This window comes from Neodiprion virginianus, unplaced genomic scaffold (assembly GCF_021901495.1).
Source record: "Neodiprion virginianus isolate iyNeoVirg1 unplaced genomic scaffold, iyNeoVirg1.1 ptg000054l, whole genome shotgun sequence".
Taxonomy (NCBI): Eukaryota; Metazoa; Arthropoda; class Insecta; order Hymenoptera; family Diprionidae; genus Neodiprion; species Neodiprion virginianus.
The window spans coordinates 195,001-219,322 of NW_025804451.1; positions in this window are offsets into that span (position 1 = coordinate 195,001).

The window sequence follows — 24,322 nt, forward strand, 5'->3', positions numbered from 1 at the left end:
CTACGCCGACGTACGTATCGTGCTCGAGCACGTACCGGTACGGCGTAGCAGGCGGACGACGGGAGACCGGCCCGACCGACTCGCTCCTCTAACTAGTAGGAGCCTGGCCGCTAGGACGTCGGCGCCGGTACGGTGGTAGCACGGTCGGCTTACGGGGCGAAACCTCCGCGGGCTATCGAAAAAATTTTGAACTCCGGGAACTTTGTCGAAATTAACCGAGGCTCGTTTGACGATGTTCCGACAGGCTCCCGGCCCGGATCGACTACGGGACGCCGCGCATCGCCTTTCGGTCGACTCGGACCGAAATTTTTACAAGTCCCGTCGGCCCGGATCGACTCCGGGACGCCGCGCATCGCCTTTCGGTCGACTCGGACCGAAATTTTTACAAGTCCCGTCGGCCCGGATCGACTCCGGGACGCCGCGCATCGCCTTTCGGTCGACTCGGACCGTAATTTTTACAAGTCCCGTCGGCCCGGATCGACTCCGGGACGCCGCGCATCGCCTTTCGGTCGACTCGGACCGAAATTTTTACAAGTCCCGTCGGCCCGGATCGACTCCGGGACGCCGCGCATCGCCTTTCGGTCGGCTCGGACCGAAATTTTTACAAGTCCCGTCGGCCCGGATCGACTCCGGGACGCCGCGCATCGCCTTTCGGTCGACTCGGACCGAAATTTTTACAAGTCCCGTCGGCCCGGATCGACTCCGGGACGCCGCGCATCGCCTTTCGGTCGACTCGGACCGAAATTTTTACAAGTCCCGTCGGCCCGGATCGACTCCGGAACGCCGCGCATCGCCTTTCGGTCGACTCGGACCGAAATTTTTACAAGTCCCGTCGGCCCGGATCGACTCCGGGACGCCGCGCATCGCCTTTCGGTCGACTCGGACCGTAATTTTTACAAGTCCCGTCGGCCCGGATCGACTCCGGGACGCCGCGCATCGCCTTTCGGTCGACTCGGACCGAAATTTTTACAAGTCCCGTCGGCCCGGATCGACTCCGGGACGCCGCGCATCGCCTTTCGGTCGACTCGGACCGAAATTTTTACAAGTTCCGTCGGCCCGGATCGACTCCGGGACGCCGCGCATCGCCTTTCGGTCGACTCGGAACGAAACTTCATCGAGTCCCGTCGGCCCGTATAGTCTCCAAGACGCCGCGCATCGCCTTTCGGTCGACTCGGACCGAAATTTTTACAAGTCCCGTCGGCCCGGATCGACTCCGGGACGCCGCGCATCGCCTTTCGGTCGACTCGGACCGTAATTTTTACAAGTCCCGTCGGCCCGGATCGACTCCGGGACGCCGCGCATCGCCTTTCGGTCGACTCGGACCGAAATTTTTACAAGTTCCGTCGGCCCGGATCGACTCGGGGAGGCCGCGCGTCGCCGCGCGTCGCCTCTCGGTCGACTCGGACCGAAATTTTCACAAGTGTCCCGTCGCGCCGCACCGGGGGTCGGTCCGTCCGCCGTCGACCCATCGGCCCCGGGACGCGGCGCATTGCCTTTCGGTCGACTCGGAACGAAACTTCATCGAGTCCCGTCGGCCCGTATAGTCTCCAAGACGCCGCGCATCGCCTTTCGGTCGACTCGGACCGAAATTTTTACAAGTCCCGTCGGCCCGGATCGACTCCGGGACGCCGCGCATCGCCTTTCGGTCGACTCGGAACGAAACTTCATCGAGTCCCGTCGGCCCGTATAGTCTCCAAGACGCCGCGCATCGCCTTTCGGTCGACTCGGACCGAAATTTTTACAAGTCCCGTCGGCCCGGATCGACTCCGGGACGCCGCGCATCGCCTTTCGGTCGACTCGGACCGAAATTTTTACAAGTCCCGTCGGCCCGGATCGACTCCGGAACGCCGCGCATCGCCTTTCGGTCGACTCGGACCGAAATTTTTACAAGTCCCGTCGGCCCGGATCGACTCCGGGACGCCGCGCATCGCCTTTCGGTCGACTCGGACCGAAATTTTTACAAGTCCCGTCGGCCCGGATCGACTCCGGGACGCCGCGCATCGCCTTTCGGTCGACTCGGACCGAAATTTTTACAAGTCCCGTCGGCCCGGATCGACTCCGGGACGCCGCGCATCGCCTTTCGGTCGGCTCGGACCGAAATTTTTACAAGTCCCGTCGGCCCGGATCGACTCCGGGACGCCGCGCATCGCCTTTCGGTCGACTCGGACCGAAATTTTTACAAGTCCCGTCGGCCCGGATCGACTCCGGGACGCCGCGCATCGCCTTTCGGTCGACTCGGACCGAAATTTTTACAAGTCCCGTCGGCCCGGATCGACTCCGGAACGCCGCGCATCGCCTTTCGGTCGACTCGGACCGAAATTTTTACAAGTCCCGTCGGCCCGGATCGACTCCGGGACGCCGCGCATCGCCTTTCGGTCGACTCGGACCGTAATTTTTACAAGTCCCGTCGGCCCGGATCGACTCCGGGACGCCGCGCATCGCCTTTCGGTCGACTCGGACCGAAATTTTTACAAGTTCCGTCGGCCCGGATCGACTCGGGGAGGCCGCGCGTCGCCGCGCGTCGCCTCTCGGTCGACTCGGACCGAAATTTTCACAAGTGTCCCGTCGCGCCGCACCGGGGGTCGGTCCGTCCGCCGTCGACCCATCGGCCCCGGGACGCGGCGCATTGCCTTTCGGTCGACTCGGAACGAAACTTCATCGAGTCCCGTCGGCCCGTATAGTCTCCAAGACGCCGCGCATCGCCTTTCGGTCGACTCGGACCGAAATTTTTACAAGTCCCGTCGGCCCGGATCGACTCCGGGACGCCGCGCATCGCCTTTCGGTCGACTCGGAACGAAACTTCATCGAGTCCCGTCGGCCCGTATAGTCTCCAAGACGCCGCGCATCGCCTTTCGGTCGACTCGGACCGAAATTTTTACAAGTCCCGTCGGCCCGGATCGACTCCGGGACGCCGCGCATCGCCTTTCGGTCGACTCGGACCGAAATTTTTACAAGTCCCGTCGGCCCGGATCGACTCCGGAACGCCGCGCATCGCCTTTCGGTCGACTCGGACCGAAATTTTTACAAGTCCCGTCGGCCCGGATCGACTCCGGGACGCCGCGCATCGCCTTTCGGTCGACTCGGACCGAAATTTTTACAAGTCCCGTCGGCCCGGATCGACTCCGGGACGCCGCGCATCGCCTTTCGGTCGACTCGGACCGAAATTTTTACAAGTCCCGTCCGCCCGGATCGACTCCGGAACGCCGCGCATCGCCTTTCGGTCGACTCGGACCGAAATTTTTACAAGTCCCGTCGGCCCGGATCGACTCCGGGACGCCGCGCATCGCCTTTCGGTCGACTCGGACCGTAATTTTTACAAGTCCCGTCGGCCCGGATCGACTCCGGGACGCCGCGCATCGCCTTTCGGTCGACTCGGACCGAAATTTTTACAAGTCCCGTCGGCCCGGATCGACTCCGGGACGCCGCGCATCGCCTTTCGGTCGACTCGGACCGTAATTTTTACAAGTCCCGTCGGCCCGGATCGACTCCGGGACGCCGCGCATCGCCTTTCGGTCGACTCGGACCGAAATTTTTACAAGTCCCGTCGGCCCGGATCGACTCCGGGACGCCGCGCATCGCCTTTCGGTCGGCTCGGACCGAAATTTTTACAAGTCCCGTCGGCCCGGATCGACTCCGGGACGCCGCGCATCGCCTTTCGGTCGACTCGGACCGAAATTTTTACAAGTCCCGTCGGCCCGGATCGACTCCGGGACGCCGCGCATCGCCTTTCGGTCGACTCGGACCGAAATTTTTACAAGTCCCGTCGGCCCGGATCGACTCCGGAACGCCGCGCATCGCCTTTCGGTCGACTCGGACCGAAATTTTTACAAGTCCCGTCGGCCCGGATCGACTCCGGGACGCCGCGCATCGCCTTTCGGTCGACTCGGACCGTAATTTTTACAAGTCCCGTCGGCCCGGATCGACTCCGGGACGCCGCGCATCGCCTTTCGGTCGACTCGGACCGAAATTTTTACAAGTCCCGTCGGCCCGGATCGACTCCGGGACGCCGCGCATCGCCTTTCGGTCGACTCGGACCGAAATTTTTACAAGTTCCGTCGGCCCGGATCGACTCCGGGACGCCGCGCATCGCCTTTCGGTCGACTCGGACCGAAATTTTTACAAGTCCCGTCGGCCCGGATCGACTCCGGGACGCCGCGCATCGCCTTTCGGTCGACTCGGACCGAAATTTTTACAAGTCCCGTCGGCCCGGATCGACTCCGGAACGCCGCGCATCGCCTTTCGGTCGACTCGGACCGAAATTTTTACAAGTCCCGTCGGCCCGGATCGACTCCGGGACGCCGCGCATCGCCTTTCGGTCGACTCGGACCGTAATTTTTACAAGTCCCGTCGGCCCGGATCGACTCCGGGACGCCGCGCATCGCCTTTCGGTCGACTCGGACCGAAATTTTTACAAGTCCCGTCGGCCCGGATCGACTCCGGGACGCCGCGCATCGCCTTTCGGTCGACTCGGACCGTAATTTTTACAAGTCCCGTCGGCCCGGATCGACTCCGGGACGCCGCGCATCGCCTTTCGGTCGACTCGGACCGAAATTTTTACAAGTCCCGTCGGCCCGGATCGACTCCGGGACGCCGCGCATCGCCTTTCGGTCGACTCGGACCGTAATTTTTACAAGTCCCGTCGGCCCGGATCGACTCCGGGACGCCGCGCATCGCCTTTCGGTCGACTCGGACCGAAATTTTTACAAGTCCCGTCGGCCCGGATCGACTCCGGAACGCCGCGCATCGCCTTTCGGTCGACTCGGACCGAAATTTTTACAAGTCCCGTCGGCCCGGATCGACTCCGGGACGCCGCGCATCGCCTTTCGGTCGACTCGGACCGTAATTTTTACAAGTCCCGTCGGCCCGGATCGACTCCGGGACGCCGCGCATCGCCTTTCGGTCGACTCGGACCGAAATTTTTACAAGTCCCGTCGGCCCGGATCGACTCCGGGACGCCGCGCATCGCCTTTCGGTCGGCTCGGACCGAAATTTTTACAAGTCCCGTCGGCCCGGATCGACTCCGGGACGCCGCGCATCGCCTTTCGGTCGACTCGGACCGAAATTTTTACAAGTCCCGTCGGCCCGGATCGACTCCGGGACGCCGCGCATCGCCTTTCGGTCGACTCGGACCGAAATTTTTACAAGTCCCGTCGGCCCGGATCGACTCCGGAACGCCGCGCATCGCCTTTCGGTCGACTCGGACCGAAATTTTTACAAGTCCCGTCGGCCCGGATCGACTCCGGGACGCCGCGCATCGCCTTTCGGTCGACTCGGACCGTAATTTTTACAAGTCCCGTCGGCCCGGATCGACTCCGGGACGCCGCGCATCGCCTTTCGGTCGACTCGGACCGAAATTTTTACAAGTTCCGTCGGCCCGGATCGACTCGGGGAGGCCGCGCGTCGCCGCGCGTCGCCTCTCGGTCGACTCGGACCGAAATTTTCACAAGTGTCCCGTCGCGCCGCACCGGGGGTCGGTCCGTCCGCCGTCGACCCATCGGCCCCGGGACGCGGCGCATTGCCTTTCGGTCGACTCGGAACGAAACTTCATCGAGTCCCGTCGGCCCGTATAGTCTCCAAGACGCCGCGCATCGCCTTTCGGTCGACTCGGACCGAAATTTTTACAAGTCCCGTCGGCCCGGATCGACTCCGGGACGCCGCGCATCGCCTTTCGGTCGACTCGGAACGAAACTTCATCGAGTCCCGTCGGCCCGTATAGTCTCCAAGACGCCGCGCATCGCCTTTCGGTCGACTCGGACCGAAATTTTTACAAGTCCCGTCGGCCCGGATCGACTCCGGGACGCCGCGCATCGCCTTTCGGTCGACTCGGACCGAAATTTTTACAAGTCCCGTCGGCCCGGATCGACTCCGGAACGCCGCGCATCGCCTTTCGGTCGACTCGGACCGAAATTTTTACAAGTCCCGTCGGCCCGGATCGACTCCGGGACGCCGCGCATCGCCTTTCGGTCGACTCGGACCGAAATTTTTACAAGTCCCGTCGGCCCGGATCGACTCCGGGACGCCGCGCATCGCCTTTCGGTCGACTCGGACCGAAATTTTTACAAGTCCCGTCCGCCCGGATCGACTCCGGAACGCCGCGCATCGCCTTTCGGTCGACTCGGACCGAAATTTTTACAAGTCCCGTCGGCCCGGATCGACTCCGGGACGCCGCGCATCGCCTTTCGGTCGACTCGGACCGTAATTTTTACAAGTCCCGTCGGCCCGGATCGACTCCGGGACGCCGCGCATCGCCTTTCGGTCGACTCGGACCGTAATTTTTACAAGTCCCGTCGGCCCGGATCGACTCCGGGACGCCGCGCATCGCCTTTCGGTCGACTCGGACCGAAATTTTTACAAGTCCCGTCGGCCCGGATCGACTCCGGGACGCCGCGCATCGCCTTTCGGTCGACTCGGACCGAAATTTTTACAAGTTCCGTCGGCCCGGATCGACTCCGGGACGCCGCGCATCGCCTTTCGGTCGACTCGGAACGAAACTTCATCGAGTCCCGTCGGCCCGTATAGTCTCCAAGACGCCGCGCATCGCCTTTCGGTCGACTCGGACCGAAATTTTTACAAGTCCCGTCGGCCCGGATCGACTCCGGGACGCCGCGCATCGCCTTTCGGTCGACTCGGACCGTAATTTTTACAAGTCTCGTCGGCCCGGATCGACTCCGGGACGCCGCGCATCGCCTTTCGGTCGACTCGGAACGAAACTTCATCGAGTCCCGTCGGCCCGTATAGTCTCCAAGACGCCGCGCATCGCCTTTCGGTCGACTCGGACCGAAATTTTTACAAGTCCCGTCGGCCCGGATCGACTCCGGGACGCCGCGCATCGCCTTTCGGTCGACTCGGACCGTAATTTTTACAAGTCCCGTCGGCCCGGATCGACTCCGGGACGCCGCGCATCGCCTTTCGGTCGACTCGGACCGAAATTTTTACAAGTCCCGTCGGCCCGGATCGACTCCGGGACGCCGCGCATCGCCTTTCGGTCGACTCGGACCGAAATTTTTACAAGTTCCGTCGGCCCGGATCGACTCCGGGACGCCGCGCATCGCCTTTCGGTCGACTCGGACCGAAATTTTTACAAGTCCCGTCGGCCCGGATCGACTCCGGGACGCCGCGCATCGCCTTTCGGTCGACTCGGACCGAAATTTTTACAAGTCCCGTCGGCCCGGATCGACTCCGGAACGCCGCGCATCGCCTTTCGGTCGACTCGGACCGAAATTTTTACAAGTCCCGTCGGCCCGGATCGACTCCGGGACGCCGCGCATCGCCTTTCGGTCGACTCGGACCGTAATTTTTACAAGTCCCGTCGGCCCGGATCGACTCCGGGACGCCGCGCATCGCCTTTCGGTCGACTCGGACCGAAATTTTTACAAGTCCCGTCGGCCCGGATCGACTCCGGGACGCCGCGCATCGCCTTTCGGTCGACTCGGACCGTAATTTTTACAAGTCCCGTCGGCCCGGATCGACTCCGGGACGCCGCGCATCGCCTTTCGGTCGACTCGGACCGAAATTTTTACAAGTCCCGTCGGCCCGGATCGACTCCGGGACGCCGCGCATCGCCTTTCGGTCGACTCGGACCGTAATTTTTACAAGTCCCGTCGGCCCGGATCGACTCCGGGACGCCGCGCATCGCCTTTCGGTCGACTCGGACCGAAATTTTTACAAGTCCCGTCGGCCCGGATCGACTCCGGAACGCCGCGCATCGCCTTTCGGTCGACTCGGACCGAAATTTTTACAAGTCCCGTCGGCCCGGATCGACTCCGGGACGCCGCGCATCGCCTTTCGGTCGACTCGGACCGTAATTTTTACAAGTCCCGTCGGCCCGGATCGACTCCGGGACGCCGCGCATCGCCTTTCGGTCGACTCGGACCGAAATTTTTACAAGTCCCGTCGGCCCGGATCGACTCCGGGACGCCGCGCATCGCCTTTCGGTCGGCTCGGACCGAAATTTTTACAAGTCCCGTCGGCCCGGATCGACTCCGGGACGCCGCGCATCGCCTTTCGGTCGACTCGGACCGAAATTTTTACAAGTCCCGTCGGCCCGGATCGACTCCGGGACGCCGCGCATCGCCTTTCGGTCGGCTCGGACCGAAATTTTTACAAGTCCCGTCGGCCCGGATCGACTCCGGGACGCCGCGCATCGCCTTTCGGTCGACTCGGACCGAAATTTTTACAAGTCCCGTCGGCCCGGATCGACTCCGGGACGCCGCGCATCGCCTTTCGGTCGACTCGGACCGAAATTTTTACAAGTCCCGTCGGCCCGGATCGACTCCGGAACGCCGCGCATCGCCTTTCGGTCGACTCGGACCGAAATTTTTACAAGTCCCGTCGGCCCGGATCGACTCCGGGACGCCGCGCATCGCCTTTCGGTCGACTCGGACCGTAATTTTTACAAGTCCCGTCGGCCCGGATCGACTCCGGGACGCCGCGCATCGCCTTTCGGTCGACTCGGACCGAAATTTTTACAAGTTCCGTCGGCCCGGATCGACTCGGGGAGGCCGCGCGTCGCCGCGCGTCGCCTCTCGGTCGACTCGGACCGAAATTTTCACAAGTGTCCCGTCGCGCCGCACCGGGGGTCGGTCCGTCCGCCGTCGACCCATCGGCCCCGGGACGCGGCGCATTGCCTTTCGGTCGACTCGGAACGAAACTTCATCGAGTCCCGTCGGCCCGTATAGTCTCCAAGACGCCGCGCATCGCCTTTCGGTCGACTCGGACCGAAATTTTTACAAGTCCCGTCGGCCCGGATCGACTCCGGGACGCCGCGCATCGCCTTTCGGTCGACTCGGAACGAAACTTCATCGAGTCCCGTCGGCCCGTATAGTCTCCAAGACGCCGCGCATCGCCTTTCGGTCGACTCGGACCGAAATTTTTACAAGTCCCGTCGGCCCGGATCGACTCCGGGACGCCGCGCATCGCCTTTCGGTCGACTCGGACCGAAATTTTTACAAGTCCCGTCGGCCCGGATCGACTCCGGAACGCCGCGCATCGCCTTTCGGTCGACTCGGACCGAAATTTTTACAAGTCCCGTCGGCCCGGATCGACTCCGGGACGCCGCGCATCGCCTTTCGGTCGACTCGGACCGAAATTTTTACAAGTCCCGTCGGCCCGGATCGACTCCGGGACGCCGCGCATCGCCTTTCGGTCGACTCGGACCGAAATTTTTACAAGTCCCGTCCGCCCGGATCGACTCCGGAACGCCGCGCATCGCCTTTCGGTCGACTCGGACCGAAATTTTTACAAGTCCCGTCGGCCCGGATCGACTCCGGGACGCCGCGCATCGCCTTTCGGTCGACTCGGACCGTAATTTTTACAAGTCCCGTCGGCCCGGATCGACTCCGGGACGCCGCGCATCGCCTTTCGGTCGACTCGGACCGTAATTTTTACAAGTCCCGTCGGCCCGGATCGACTCCGGGACGCCGCGCATCGCCTTTCGGTCGACTCGGACCGAAATTTTTACAAGTCCCGTCGGCCCGGATCGACTCCGGGACGCCGCGCATCGCCTTTCGGTCGACTCGGACCGAAATTTTTACAAGTTCCGTCGGCCCGGATCGACTCCGGGACGCCGCGCATCGCCTTTCGGTCGACTCGGAACGAAACTTCATCGAGTCCCGTCGGCCCGTATAGTCTCCAAGACGCCGCGCATCGCCTTTCGGTCGACTCGGACCGAAATTTTTACAAGTCCCGTCGGCCCGGATCGACTCCGGGACGCCGCGCATCGCCTTTCGGTCGACTCGGACCGTAATTTTTACAAGTCTCGTCGGCCCGGATCGACTCCGGGACGCCGCGCATCGCCTTTCGGTCGACTCGGAACGAAACTTCATCGAGTCCCGTCGGCCCGTATAGTCTCCAAGACGCCGCGCATCGCCTTTCGGTCGACTCGGACCGAAATTTTTACAAGTCCCGTCGGCCCGGATCGACTCCGGGACGCCGCGCATCGCCTTTCGGTCGACTCGGACCGTAATTTTTACAAGTCCCGTCGGCCCGGATCGACTCCGGGACGCCGCGCATCGCCTTTCGGTCGACTCGGACCGAAATTTTTACAAGTCCCGTCGGCCCGGATCGACTCCGGGACGCCGCGCATCGCCTTTCGGTCGACTCGGACCGAAATTTTTACAAGTTCCGTCGGCCCGGATCGACTCCGGGACGCCGCGCATCGCCTTTCGGTCGACTCGGACCGAAATTTTTACAAGTCCCGTCGGCCCGGATCGACTCCGGGACGCCGCGCATCGCCTTTCGGTCGACTCGGACCGAAATTTTTACAAGTCCCGTCGGCCCGGATCGACTCCGGAACGCCGCGCATCGCCTTTCGGTCGACTCGGACCGAAATTTTTACAAGTCCCGTCGGCCCGGATCGACTCCGGGACGCCGCGCATCGCCTTTCGGTCGACTCGGACCGTAATTTTTACAAGTCCCGTCGGCCCGGATCGACTCCGGGACGCCGCGCATCGCCTTTCGGTCGACTCGGACCGAAATTTTTACAAGTCCCGTCGGCCCGGATCGACTCCGGGACGCCGCGCATCGCCTTTCGGTCGACTCGGACCGTAATTTTTACAAGTCCCGTCGGCCCGGATCGACTCCGGGACGCCGCGCATCGCCTTTCGGTCGACTCGGACCGAAATTTTTACAAGTCCCGTCGGCCCGGATCGACTCCGGGACGCCGCGCATCGCCTTTCGGTCGACTCGGACCGTAATTTTTACAAGTCCCGTCGGCCCGGATCGACTCCGGGACGCCGCGCATCGCCTTTCGGTCGACTCGGACCGAAATTTTTACAAGTCCCGTCGGCCCGGATCGACTCCGGAACGCCGCGCATCGCCTTTCGGTCGACTCGGACCGAAATTTTTACAAGTCCCGTCGGCCCGGATCGACTCCGGGACGCCGCGCATCGCCTTTCGGTCGACTCGGACCGTAATTTTTACAAGTCCCGTCGGCCCGGATCGACTCCGGGACGCCGCGCATCGCCTTTCGGTCGACTCGGACCGAAATTTTTACAAGTCCCGTCGGCCCGGATCGACTCCGGGACGCCGCGCATCGCCTTTCGGTCGGCTCGGACCGAAATTTTTACAAGTCCCGTCGGCCCGGATCGACTCCGGGACGCCGCGCATCGCCTTTCGGTCGACTCGGACCGAAATTTTTACAAGTCCCGTCGGCCCGGATCGACTCCGGGACGCCGCGCATCGCCTTTCGGTCGACTCGGACCGAAATTTTTACAAGTCCCGTCGGCCCAGATCGACTCCGGAACGCCGCGCATCGCCTTTCGGTCGACTCGGACCGAAATTTTTACAAGTCCCGTCGGCCCGGATCGACTCCGGGACGCCGCGCATCGCCTTTCGGTCGACTCGGACCGTAATTTTTACAAGTCCCGTCGGCCCGGATCGACTCCGGGACGCCGCGCATCGCCTTTCGGTCGACTCGGACCGAAATTTTTACAAGTTCCGTCGGCCCGGATCGACTCCGGGACGCCGCGCATCGCCTTTCGGTCGGCTCGGACCGAAATTTTTACAAGTCCCGTCGGCCCGGATCGACTCCGGGACGCCGCGCATCGCCTTTCGGTCGACTCGGACCGAAATTTTTACAAGTCCCGTCGGCCCGGATCGACTCCGGGACGCCGCGCATCGCCTTTTGGTCGACTCGGACCGAAATTTTTACAAGTCCCGTCGGCCCAGATCGACTCCGGAACGCCGCGCATCGCCTTTCGGTCGACTCGGACCGAAATTTTTACAAGTCCCGTCGGCCCGGATCGACTCCGGGACGCCGCGCATCGCCTTTCGGTCGACTCGGACCGTAATTTTTACAAGTCCCGTCGGCCCGGATCGACTCCGGGACGCCGCGCATCGCCTTTCGGTCGACTCGGACCGAAATTTTTACAAGTTCCGTCGGCCCGGATCGACTCGGGGAGGCCGCGCGTCGCCGCGCGTCGCCTCTCGGTCGACTCGGACCGAAATTTTCACAAGTGTCCCGTCGCGCCGCACCGGGGGTCGGTCCGTCCGCCGTCGACCCATCGGCCCCGGGACGCGGCGCATTGCCTTTCGGTCGACTCGGAACGAAACTTCATCGAGTCCCGTCGGCCCGTATAGTCTCCAAGACGCCGCGCATCGCCTTTCGGTCGACTCGGACCGAAATTTTTACAAGTCCCGTCGGCCCGGATCGACTCCGGGACGCCGCGCATCGCCTTTCGGTCGACTCGGAACGAAACTTCATCGAGTCCCGTCGGCCCGTATAGTCTCCAAGACGCCGCGCATCGCCTTTCGGTCGACTCGGACCGAAATTTTTACAAGTCCCGTCGGCCCGGATCGACTCCGGGACGCCGCGCATCGCCTTTCGGTCGACTCGGACCGAAATTTTTACAAGTCCCGTCGGCCCGGATCGACTCCGGAACGCCGCGCATCGCCTTTCGGTCGACTCGGACCGAAATTTTTACAAGTCCCGTCGGCCCGGATCGACTCCGGGACGCCGCGCATCGCCTTTCGGTCGACTCGGACCGAAATTTTTACAAGTCCCGTCGGCCCGGATCGACTCCGGGACGCCGCGCATCGCCTTTCGGTCGACTCGGACCGAAATTTTTACAAGTCCCGTCCGCCCGGATCGACTCCGGAACGCCGCGCATCGCCTTTCGGTCGACTCGGACCGAAATTTTTACAAGTCCCGTCGGCCCGGATCGACTCCGGGACGCCGCGCATCGCCTTTCGGTCGACTCGGACCGAAATTTTTACAAGTTCCGTCGGCCCGGATCGACTCCGGGACGCCGCGCATCGCCTTTCGGTCGACTCGGAACGAAACTTCATCGAGTCCCGTCGGCCCGTATAGTCTCCAAGACGCCGCGCATCGCCTTTCGGTCGACTCGGACCGAAATTTTTACAAGTCCCGTCGGCCCGGATCGACTCCGGGACGCCGCGCATCGCCTTTCGGTCGACTCGGACCGTAATTTTTACAAGTCCCGTCGGCCCGGATCGACTCCGGGACGCCGCGCATCGCCTTTCGGTCGACTCGGACCGTAATTTTTACAAGTCCCGTCGGCCCGGATCGACTCCGGGACGCCGCGCATCGCCTTTCGGTCGACTCGGACCGAAATTTTTACAAGTCCCGTCGGCCCGGATCGACTCCGGGACGCCGCGCATCGCCTTTCGGTCGACTCGGACCGAAATTTTTACAAGTTCCGTCGGCCCGGATCGACTCCGGGACGCCGCGCATCGCCTTTCGGTCGACTCGGACCGAAATTTTTACAAGTCCCGTCGGCCCGGATCGACTCCGGGACGCCGCGCATCGCCTTTCGGTCGACTCGGACCGAAATTTTTACAAGTCCCGTCGGCCCGGATCGACTCCGGAACGCCGCGCATCGCCTTTCGGTCGACTCGGACCGAAATTTTTACAAGTCCCGTCGGCCCGGATCGACTCCGGGACGCCGCGCATCGCCTTTCGGTCGACTCGGACCGTAATTTTTACAAGTCCCGTCGGCCCGGATCGACTCCGGGACGCCGCGCATCGCCTTTCGGTCGACTCGGACCGAAATTTTTACAAGTCCCGTCGGCCCGGATCGACTCCGGGACGCCGCGCATCGCCTTTCGGTCGACTCGGACCGTAATTTTTACAAGTCCCGTCGGCCCGGATCGACTCCGGGACGCCGCGCATCGCCTTTCGGTCGACTCGGACCGAAATTTTTACAAGTCCCGTCGGCCCGGATCGACTCCGGGACGCCGCGCATCGCCTTTCGATCGACTCGGACCGTAATTTTTACAAGTCCCGTCGGCCCGGATCGACTCCGGGACGCCGCGCATCGCCTTTCGGTCGACTCGGACCGAAATTTTTACAAGTCCCGTCGGCCCGGATCGACTCCGGAACGCCGCGCATCGCCTTTCGGTCGACTCGGACCGAAATTTTTACAAGTCCCGTCGGCCCGGATCGACTCCGGGACGCCGCGCATCGCCTTTCGGTCGACTCGGACCGTAATTTTTACAAGTCCCGTCGGCCCGGATCGACTCCGGGACGCCGCGCATCGCCTTTCGGTCGACTCGGACCGAAATTTTTACAAGTCCCGTCGGCCCGGATCGACTCCGGGACGCCGCGCATCGCCTTTCGGTCGGCTCGGACCGAAATTTTTACAAGTCCCGTCGGCCCGGATCGACTCCGGGACGCCGCGCATCGCCTTTCGGTCGACTCGGACCGAAATTTTTACAAGTCCCGTCGGCCCGGATCGACTCCGGGACGCCGCGCATCGCCTTTCGGTCGACTCGGACCGAAATTTTTACAAGTCCCGTCGGCCCAGATCGACTCCGGAACGCCGCGCATCGCCTTTCGGTCGACTCGGACCGAAATTTTTACAAGTCCCGTCGGCCCGGATCGACTCCGGGACGCCGCGCATCGCCTTTCGGTCGACTCGGACCGTAATTTTTACAAGTCCCGTCGGCCCGGATCGACTCCGGGACGCCGCGCATCGCCTTTCGGTCGACTCGGACCGAAATTTTTACAAGTTCCGTCGGCCCGGATCGACTCGGGGAGGCCGCGCGTCGCCGCGCGTCGCCTCTCGGTCGACTCGGACCGAAATTTTCACAAGTGTCCCGTCGCGCCGCACCGGGGGTCGGTCCGTCCGCCGTCGACCCATCGGCCCCGGGACGCGGCGCATTGCCTTTCGGTCGACTCGGAACGAAACTTCATCGAGTCCCGTCGGCCCGTATAGTCTCCAAGACGCCGCGCATCGCCTTTCGGTCGACTCGGACCGAAATTTTTACAAGTCCCGTCGGCCCGGATCGACTCCGGGACGCCGCGCATCGCCTTTCGGTCGACTCGGAACGAAACTTCATCGAGTCCCGTCGGCCCGTATAGTCTCCAAGACGCCGCGCATCGCCTTTCGGTCGACTCGGACCGAAATTTTTACAAGTCCCGTCGGCCCGGATCGACTCCGGGACGCCGCGCATCGCCTTTCGGTCGACTCGGACCGAAATTTTTACAAGTCCCGTCGGCCCGGATCGACTCCGGAACGCCGCGCATCGCCTTTCGGTCGACTCGGACCGAAATTTTTACAAGTCCCGTCGGCCCGGATCGACTCCGGGACGCCGCGCATCGCCTTTCGGTCGACTCGGACCGAAATTTTTACAAGTCCCGTCGGCCCGGATCGACTCCGGGACGCCGCGCATCGCCTTTCGGTCGACTCGGACCGAAATTTTTACAAGTCCCGTCCGCCCGGATCGACTCCGGAACGCCGCGCATCGCCTTTCGGTCGACTCGGACCGAAATTTTTACAAGTCCCGTCGGCCCGGATCGACTCCGGGACGCCGCGCATCGCCTTTCGGTCGACTCGGACCGTAATTTTTACAAGTCCCGTCGGCCCGGATCGACTCCGGGACGCCGCGCATCGCCTTTCGGTCGACTCGGACCGTAATTTTTACAAGTCCCGTCGGCCCGGATCGACTCCGGGACGCCGCGCATCGCCTTTCGGTCGACTCGGACCGAAATTTTTACAAGTCCCGTCGGCCCGGATCGACTCCGGGACGCCGCGCATCGCCTTTCGGTCGACTCGGACCGAAATTTTTACAAGTTCCGTCGGCCCGGATCGACTCCGGGACGCCGCGCATCGCCTTTCGGTCGACTCGGAACGAAACTTCATCGAGTCCCGTCGGCCCGTATAGTCTCCAAGACGCCGCGCATCGCCTTTCGGTCGACTCGGACCGAAATTTTTACAAGTCCCGTCGGCCCGGATCGACTCCGGGACGCCGCGCATCGCCTTTCGGTCGACTCGGACCGTAATTTTTACAAGTCCCGTCGGCCCGGATCGACTCCGGGACGCCGCGCATCGCCTTTCGGTCGACTCGGACCGTAATTTTTACAAGTCCCGTCGGCCCGGATCGACTCCGGGACGCCGCGCATCGCCTTTCGGTCGACTCGGACCGAAATTTTCACAAGTGTCCCGTCGCGCCGCACCGGGGGTCGGTCCGTCCGCCGTCGACCCATCGGCCCCGGGACGCGGCGCATTGCCTTTCGGTCGACTCGGAACGAAACTTCATCGAGTCCCGTCGGCCCGTATAGTCTCCAAGACGCCGCGCATCGCCTTTCGGTCGACTCGGACCGAAATTTTTACAAGTCCCGTCGGCCCGGATCGACTCCGGGACGCCGCGCATCGCCTTTCGGTCGACTCGGAACGAAACTTCATCGAGTCCCGTCGGCCCGTATAGTCTCCAAGACGCCGCGCATCGCCTTTCGGTCGACTCGGACCGAAATTTTTACAAGTCCCGTCGGCCCGGATCGACTCCGGGACGCCGCGCATCGCCTTTCGGTCGACTCGGACCGAAATTTTTACAAGTCCCGTCGGCCCGGATCGACTCCGGAACGCCGCGCATCGCCTTTCGGTCGACTCGGACCGAAATTTTTACAAGTCCCGTCGGCCCGGATCGACTCCGGGACGCCGCGCATCGCCTTTCGGTCGACTCGGACCGAAATTTTTACAAGTCCCGTCGGCCCGGATCGACTCCGGGACGCCGCGCATCGCCTTTCGGTCGACTCGGACCGAAATTTTTACAAGTCCCGTCCGCCCGGATCGACTCCGGAACGCCGCGCATCGCCTTTCGGTCGACTCGGACCGAAATTTTTACAAGTCCCGTCGGCCCGGATCGACTCCGGGACGCCGCGCATCGCCTTTCGGTCGACTCGGACCGTAATTTTTACAAGTCCCGTCGGCCCGGATCGACTCCGGGACGCCGCGCATCGCCTTTCGGTCGACTCGGACCGTAATTTTTACAAGTCCCGTCGGCCCGGATCGACTCCGGGACGCCGCGCATCGCCTTTCGGTCGACTCGGACCGAAATTTTTACAAGTCCCGTCGGCCCGGATCGACTCCGGGACGCCGCGCATCGCCTTTCGGTCGACTCGGACCGAAATTTTTACAAGTCCCGTCGGCCCGGATCGACTCCGGGACGCCGCGCATCGCCTTTCGGTCGACTCGGACCGTAATTTTTACAAGTCCCGTCGGCCCGGATCGACTCCGGGACGCCGCGCATCGCCTTTCGGTCGACTCGGACCGTAATTTTTACAAGTCCCGTCGGCCCGGATCGACTCCGGGACGCCGCGCATCGCCTTTCGGTCGACTCGGACCGAAATTTTTACAAGTCCCGTCGGCCCGGATCGACTCCGGGACGCCGCGCATCGCCTTTCGGTCGACTCGGACCGAAATTTTTACAAGTCCCGTCGGCCCGGATCGACTCCGGGACGCCGCGCATCGCCTTTCGGTCGGCTCGGACCGAAATTTTTACAAGTCCCGTCGGCCCGGATCGACTCCGGGACGCCGCGCATCGCCTTTCGGTCGACTCGGACCGAAATTTTTACAAGTCCCGTCGGCCCGGATCGACTCCGGGACGCCGCGCATCGCCTTTCGGTCGACTCGGACCGAAATTTTTACAAGTCCCGTCGGCCCGGATCGACTCCGGAACGCCGCGCATCGCCTTTCGGTCGACTCGGACCGAAATTTTTACAAGTCCCGTCGGCCCGGATCGACTCCGGGACGCCGCGCATCGCCTTTCGGTCGACTCGGACCGTAATTTTTACAAGTCCCGTCGGCCCGGATCGACTCCGGGACGCCGCGCATCGCCTTTCGGTCGACTCGGACCGAAATTTTTACAAGTTCCGTCGGCCCGGATCGACTCGGGGAGGCCGCGCGTCGCCGCGCGTCGCCTCTCGGTCGACTCGGACCGAAATTTTCACAAGTGTCCCGTCGCGCCGCACCGGGGGTCGGTCCGTCCGCCGTCGACCCATCGGCCCCGGGACGCGGCGCATTGCCTTTCGGTCGACTCGGAACGAAACTTCATCGAGTCCCGTCGGCCCGTATAGTCTCCAAGACGCCGCGCATCGCCTTTCGGTCGACTCGGACCGAAATTTTTACAAGTCCCGTCGGCCCGGATCGACTCCGGGACGCCGCGCATCGCCTTTCGGTCGACTCGGAACGAAACTTCATCGAGTCCCGTCGGCCCGTATAGTCTCCAAGACGCCGCGCATCGCCTTTCGGTCGACTCGGACCGAAATTTTTACAAGTCCCGTCGGCCCGGATCGACTCCGGGACGCCGCGCATCGCCTTTCGGTCGACTCGGACCGAAATTTTTACAAGTCCCGTCGGCCCGGATCGACTCCGGAACGCCGCGCATCGCCTTTCGGTCGACTCGGACCGAAATTTTTACAAGTCCCGTCGGCCCGGATCGACTCCGGGACGCCGCGCATCGCCTTTCGGTCGACTCGGACCGAAATTTTTACAAGTCCCGTCGGCCCGGATCGACTCCGGGACGCCGCGCATCGCCTTTCGGTCGACTCGGACCGAAATTTTTACAAGTCCCGTCCGCCCGGATCGACTCCGGAACGCCGCGCATCGCCTTTCGGTCGACTCGGACCGAAATTTTTACAAGTCCCGTCGGCCCGGATCGACTCCGGGACGCCGCGCATCGCCTTTCGGTCGACTCGGACCGTAATTTTTACAAGTCCCGTCGGCCCGGATCGACTCCGGGACGCCGCGCATCGCCTTTCGGTCGACTCGGACCGAAATTTTTACAAGTCCCGTCGGCCCGGATCGACTCCGGGACGCCGCGCATCGCCTTTCGGTCGACTCGGACCGTAATTTTTACAAGTCCCGTCGGCCCGGATCGACTCCGGGACGCCGCGCATCGCCTTTCGGTCGACTCGGACCGAAATTTTTACAAGTCCCGTCGGCCCGGATCGACTCCGGGACGCCGCGCATCGCCTTTCGGTCGGCTCGGACCGAAATTTTTACAAGTCCCGTCGGCCCGGATCGACTCCGGGACGCCGCGCATCGCCTTTCGGTCGACTCGGACCGAAATTTTTACAAGTCCCGTCGGCCCGGATCGACTCCGGGACGCCGCGCATCGCCTTTCGGTCGACTCGGACCGAAATTTTTACAAGTCCCGTCGGCCCGGATCGACTCCGGAACGCCGCGCATCGCCTTTCGGTCGACTCGGACCGAAATTTTTACAAGTCCCGTCGGCCCGGATCGACTCCGGGACGCCGCGCATCGCCTTTCGGTCGACTCGGACCGTAATTTTTACAAGTCCCGTCGGCCCGGATCGACTCCGGGACGCCGCGCATCGCCTTTCGGTCGACTCGGACCGAAATTTTTACAAGTCCCGTCGGCCCGGATCGACTCCGGGACGCCGCGCATCGCCTTTCGGTCGACTCGGACCGAAATTTTTACAAGTTCCGTCGGCCCGGATCGACTCCGGGACGCCGCGCATCGCCTTTCGGTCGACTCGGACCGAAATTTTTACAAGTCCCGTCGGCCCGGATCGACTCCGGGACGCCGCGCATCGCCTTTCGGTCGACTCGGACCGAAATTTTTACAAGTCCCGTCGGCCCGGATCGACTCCGGAACGCCGCGCATCGCCTTTCGGTCGACTCGGACCGAAATTTTTACAAGTCCCGTCGGCCCGGATCGACTCCGGGACGCCGCGCATCGCCTTTCGGTCGACTCGGACCGTAATTTTTACAAGTCCCGTCGGCCCGGATCGACTCCGGGACGCCGCGCATCGCCTTTCGGTCGACTCGGACCGAAATTTTTACAAGTCCCGTCGGCCCGGATCGACTCCGGGACGCCGCGCATCGCCTTTCGGTCGACTCGGACCGTAATTTTTACAAGTCCCGTCGGCCCGGATCGACTCCGGGACGCCGCGCATCGCCTTTCGGTCGACTCGGACCGAAATTTTTACAAGTCCCGTCGGCCCGGATCGACTCCGGGACGCCGCGCATCGCCTTTCGGTCGGCTCGGACCGAAATTTTTACAAGTCCCGTCGGCCCGGATCGACTCCGGGACGCCGCGCATCGCCTTTCGGTCGACTCGGACCGAAATTTTTACAAGTCCCGTCGGCCCGGATCGACTCCGGGACGCCGCGCATCGCCTTTCGGTCGACTCGGACCGAAATTTTTACAAGTCCCGTCGGCCCGGATCGACTCCGGAACGCCGCGCATCGCCTTTCGGTCGACTCGGACCGAAATTTTTACAAGTCCCGTCGGCCCGGATCGACTCCGGGACGCCGCGCATCGCCTTTCGGTCGACTCGGACCGTAATTTTTACAAGTCCCGTCGGCCCGGATCGACTCCGGGACGCCGCGCATCGCCTTTCGGTCGACTCGGACCGAAATTTTTACAAGTCCCGTCGGCCCGGATCGACTCCGGGACGCCGCGCATCGCCTTTCGGTCGACTCGGACCGAAATTTTTACAAGTTCCGTCGGCCCGGATCGACTCCGGGACGCCGCGCATCGCCTTTCGGTCGACTCGGAACGAAACTTCATCGAGTCCCGTCGGCCCGTATAGTCTCCAAGACGCCGCGCATCGCCTTTCGGTCGACTCGGACCGAAATTTTTACAAGTCCCGTCGGCCCGGATCGACTCCGGGACGCCGCGCATCGCCTTTCGGTCGACTCGGACCGTAATTTTTACAAGTCCCGTCGGCCCGGATCGACTCCGGGACGCCGCGCATCGCCTTTCGGTCGACTCGGACCGAAATTTTTACAAGTCCCGTCGGCCCGGATCGACTCCGGGACGCCGCGCATCGCCTTTCGGTCGACTCGGACCGAAATTTTTACAAGTTCCGTCGGCCCGGATCGACTCCGGGACGCCGCGCATCGCCTTTCGGTCGACTCGGAACGAAACTTCATCGAGTCCCGTCGGCCCGTATAGTCTCCAAGACGCCGCGCATCGCCTTTCGGTCGACTCGGACCGAAATTTTTACAAGTCCCGTCGGCCCGGATCGACTCCGGGACGCCGCGCATCGCCTTTCGGTCGACTCGGACCGTAATTTTTACAAGTCCCGTCGGCCCGGATCGACTCCGGGACGCCGCGCATCGCCTTTCGGTCGACTCGGAACGAAACTTCATCGAGTCCCGTCGGCCCGTATAGTCTCCAAGACGCCGCGCATCGCCTTTCGGTCGACTCGGACCGAAATTTTTACAAGTCCCGTCGGCCCGGATCGACTCCGGGACGCCGCGCATCGCCTTTCGGTCGACTCGGACCGTAATTTTTACAAGTCCCGTCGGCCCGGATCGACTCCGGGACGCCGCGCATCGCCTTTCGGTCGACTCGGACCGAAATTTTTACAAGTTCCGTCGGCCCGGATCGACTCCGGGACGCCGCGCATCGCCTTTCGGTCGACTCGGAACGAAACTTCATCGAGTCCCGTCGGCCCGTATAGTCTCCAAGACGCCGCGCATCGCCTTTCGGTCGACTCGGACCGAAATTTTTACAAGTCCCGTCGGCCCGGATCGACTCCGGGACGCCGCGCATCGCCTTTCGGTCGACTCGGACCGTAATTTTTACAAGTCCCGTCGGCCCGGATCGACTCCGGGACGCCGCGCATCGCCTTTCGGTCGACTCGGACCGAAACTTCATCGAGTCCCGTCGGCCCGTATAGTCTCCAAGACGCCGCGCATCGCCTTTCGGTCGACTCGGACCGAAATTTTTACAAGTCCCGTCGGCCCGGATCGACTCCGGGACGCCGCGCATCGCCTTTCGGTCGACTCGGACCGTAATTTTTACAAGTCCCGTCGGCCCGGATCGACTCCGGGACGCCGCGCATCGCCTTTCGGTCGACTCGGACCGAAATTTTTACAAGTTCCGTCGGCCCGGATCGACTCGGGGAGGCCGCGCGTCGCCGCGCGTCGCCTCTCGGTCGACTCGGACCGAAATTTTCACAAGTGTCCCGTCGCGCCGCACCGGGGGTCGGTCCGTCCGCCGTCGACCCATCGGCCCCGGGACGCGGCGCATTGCCTTTCGGTCGACTCGGAACGAAACTTCATCGAGTCCCGTCGGCCCGTATAGTCTCCAAGACGCCGCGCATCGCCTTTCGGTCGACTCGGACCGAAATTTTTACAAGTCCCGTCGGCCCGGATCGACTCCGGGACGCCGCGCATCGCCTTTCGGTCGACTCGGAACGAAACTTCATCGAGTCCCGTCGGCCCGTATAGTCTCCAAGACGCCGCGCATCGCCTTTCGGTCGACTCGGACCGAAATTTTTACAAGTCCCGTCGGCCCGGATCGACTCCGGGACGCCGCGCATCGCCTTTCGGTCGACTCGGACCGAAATTTTTACAAGTCCCGTCGGCCCGGATCGACTCCGGAACGCCGCGCATCGCCTTTCGGTCGACTCGGACCGAAATTTTTACAAGTCCCGTCGGCCCGGATCGACTCCGGGACGCCGCGCATCGCCTTTCGGTCGACTCGGACCGAAATTTTTACAAGTCCCGTCGGCCCGGATCGACTCCGGGACGCCGCGCATCGCCTTTCGGTCGACTCGGACCGAAATTTTTACAAGTCCCGTCCGCCCGGATCGACTCCGGAACGCCGCGCATCGCCTTTCGGTCGACTCGGACCGAAATTTTTACAAGTCCCGTCGGCCCGGATCGACTCCGGGACGCCGCGCATCGCCTTTCGGTCGACTCGGACCGAAATTTTTACAAGTCCCGTCGGCCCGGATCGACTCCGGAACGCCGCGCATCGCCTTTCGGTCGACTCGGACCGAAATTTTTACAAGTCCCGTCGGCCCGGATCGACTCCGGGACGCCGCGCATCGCCTTTCGGTCGACTCGGACCGAAATTTTTACAAGTCCCGTCGGCCCGGATCGACTCCGGGACGCCGCGCATCGCCTTTCGGTCGACTCGGACCGAAATTTTTACAAGTCCCGTCCGCCCGGATCGACTCCGGAACGCCGCGCATCGCCTTTCGGTCGACTCGGACCGAAATTTTTACAAGTCCCGTCGGCCCGGATCGACTCCGGGACGCCGCGCATCGCCTTTCGGTCGACTCGGACCGAAATTTTTACAAGTCCCGTCGGCCCGGATCGACTCCGGGACGCCGCGCATCGCCTTTCGGTCGACTCGGACCGAAATTTTTACAAGTCCCGTCCGCCCGGATCGACTCCGGAACGCCGCGCATCGCCTTTCGGTCGACTCGGACCGAAATTTTTACAAGTCCCGTCGGCCCGGATCGACTCCGGGACGCCGCGCATCGCCTTTCGGTCGACTCGGACCGTAATTTTTACAAGTCCCGTCGGCCCGGATCGACTCCGGGACGCCGCGCATCGCCTTTCGGTCGACTCGGACCGAAATTTTTACAAGTCCCGTCGGCCCGGATCGACTCCGGGACGCCGCGCATCGCCTTTCGGTCGACTCGGACCGAAATTTTTACAAGTCCCGTCGGCCCGGATCGACTCCGGAACGCCGCGCATCGCCTTTCGGTCGACTCGGACCGAAATTTTTACAAGTCCCGTCGGCCCGGATCGACTCCGGGACGCCGCGCATCGCCTTTCGGTCGACTCGGACCGTAATTTTTACAAGTCCCGTCGGCCCGGATCGACTCCGGGACGCCGCGCATCGCCTTTCGGTCGACTCGGACCGAAATTTTTACAAGTCCCGTCGGCCCGGATCGACTCCGGGACGCCGCGCATCGCCTTTCGGTCGACTCGGACCGAAATTTTTACAAGTTCCGTCGGCCCGGATCGACTCCGGGACGCCGCGCATCGCCTTTCGGTCGACTCGGAACGAAACTTCATCGAGTCCCGTCGGCCCGTATAGTCTCCAAGACGCCGCGCATCGCCTTTCGGTCGACTCGGACCGAAATTTTTACAAGTCCCGTCGGCCCGGATCGACTCCGGGACGCCGCGCATCGCCTTTCGGTCGACTCGGACCGTAATTTTTACAAGTCCCGTCGGCCCGGATCGACTCCGGGACGCCGCGCATCGCCTTTCGGTCGACTCGGACCGAAATTTTTACAAGTCCCGTCGGCCCGGATCGACTCCGGGACGCCGCGCATCGCCTTTCGGTCGACTCGGACCGAAATTTTTACAAGTTCCGTCGGCCCGGATCGACTCCGGGACGCCGCGCATCGCCTTTCGGTCGACTCGGAACGAAACTTCATCGAGTCCCGTCGGCCCGTATAGTCTCCAAGACGCCGCGCATCGCCTTTCGGTCGACTCGGACCGAAATTTTTACAAGTCCCGTCGGCCCGGATCGACTCCGGGACGCCGCGCATCGCCTTTCGGTCGACTCGGACCGTAATTTTTACAAGTCCCGTCGGCCCGGATCGACTCCGGGACGCCGCGCATCGCCTTTCGGTCGACTCGGAACGAAACTTCATCGAGTCCCGTCGGCCCGTATAGTCTCCAAGACGCCGCGCATCGCCTTTCGGTCGACTCGGACCGAAATTTTTACAAGTCCCGTCGGCCCGGATCGACTCCGGGACGCCGCGCATCGCCTTTCGGTCGACTCGGACCGTAATTTTTACAAGTCCCGTCGGCCCGGATCGACTCCGGGACGCCGCGCATCGCCTTTCGGTCGACTCGGACC